This window comes from Paracoccidioides lutzii, assembly GCF_000150705.2.
Source record: "Paracoccidioides lutzii Pb01 unplaced genomic scaffold supercont2.70, whole genome shotgun sequence".
NCBI lineage: Eukaryota > Fungi > Ascomycota > Eurotiomycetes > Onygenales > Ajellomycetaceae > Paracoccidioides > Paracoccidioides lutzii.
This window is the reverse complement of record NW_015441016.1, coordinates 34,793-36,682: the sequence shown is the minus strand read 5'-3', so window position 1 is coordinate 36,682 and position 1,890 is coordinate 34,793.

The following is a 1,890-nucleotide window of genomic DNA, read 5'->3' as shown; positions in this document are numbered from 1 at the left end:
TTTTTAAAATAGAGCTAAAAACTCTTTAGAACTATTTAATAGTATATTAAAAAAAGATTAAATATCTCTTCTCAGAGCTCTATAAATGCCCTTATTCTCTTTATTTTAATAAAGAATAAAAATTTATAACTTTGTTTAGACTGCAAAGACTTAAATTATATCATAATCAAAAACAAATATTTATTATCTCTTGTAAGTAAGATGCTAAATAAACTCTCTAAAGAATAAATTTTCTCTAAGATTGATCTTAGAGATGCTTATCATAGAATATATATTTAATATAATAATTGATAAAAAATAATATTTTGTATATAATAAAGTTATTTTGAGTATAAAGTTATATTTTTTGAATTCATAAATATCTCTATCATCTTTTAAATCTATATAAATTACACTCTAATATATCTTCTTGATATATATTATCTAATTTATATAAATAATATTTTTATCTATTCAAACTCAATAAATAAGCATAAAATATATATATATAATATATTTGAACATCTAAACTGTATAAATCTATTTAAAAAGTACATTAAATATAAATTTGTTATAAATAAAATCTTCTTTCTGAAATTTATTATTGAACTTCAGAGTATTAAAATAAAATCAAATCAAGTGATGATTATTATAAAATAATCAGTTTTAAATAATATTAAAAAAGTTCAGACTTTCTTGAGATTTATAAACTTCTATCATTATTTTATTAAAAATTACTTTAAAATTATAAAATTTCTCTTTAATTTTATAAAAACTTTAAAAAAAAAAATAAAAGTCACAGTTCACATAAATAAAAAATATACAATATATCTTTAAGACTCTAAAAGAACACTTTATATAAACTCTTCTATTTATTTATTTTGACTCAAGCTAAAAAATTTAGATTGAATTTAATATCTCTATAGTAGTAGTAACTGTTATTATCTTTTAAGAATAAAATAATAATCAATGATATTCAATTATATTTTGATCTTATAAACTTTTAGATATAGAAATATAATATAATATTTATGACAAAAATTTTTTATAATTATCATATCTTTTAAGAATTGAATATTATTATCTAAAAAAAGAACTAATATTTAATTCTTATTTATTCTGATAATATTAATTTTTAGAATTTTATGATAACTAAAACATTGAATTGATATCAGTCTTGATGAGCAGAAGTATTATCAGTATATAACTTCATTCTGCATCACTGCTCAGATAAAAAAAAACTCAGCTAATAAATTTAATTATTGTATAAATTATATTGATTATTTTCATGATAAGATCATACTTTTATCTTATAATAAAAGCTTTAATACAATATCAAATAGAGTTAAAAATTTAACTTCTATAAAATGTTTATAATTCTCATTAACTATATATAGATCTATGATTAATAGTACATACTTTATGTGAAATCTCTTAAAAATAACACTTTGAGCTTTGAGTCTCTCAACTTTTACTCTGAATGTAGACTCTTTTTTATTACTACATTAGATACATATTTATAAGCTCATATCACACTTATTAAAATCACTCAACATGCTGATTAGAAAACCTTTAGAAGAGAAAAATCTAGTTTTAAAGAGATATCTTAAATATTAAAATATTTTCAAACTATTGATTAATACTATTATAGTCTTTGAATCAATATATATATATATGTTAAGTCTTTTATCTCTCTTTTTATTAAAGTATAAAACTCAGATTTTTTTATAATAGTAAAAAAGTAGAAGATAAAAAATTAAAATATAATTTTAAATAGTAATATATTTTAAATTATTTTTTAAAAAAATCTACTTTAAATAAATAATAGTGTTTATATTTTACTACAATAAATGCTGATCAAAGAGATAATCTATATCAATTATGATGATTTATAAAAGAGTCATTATAATA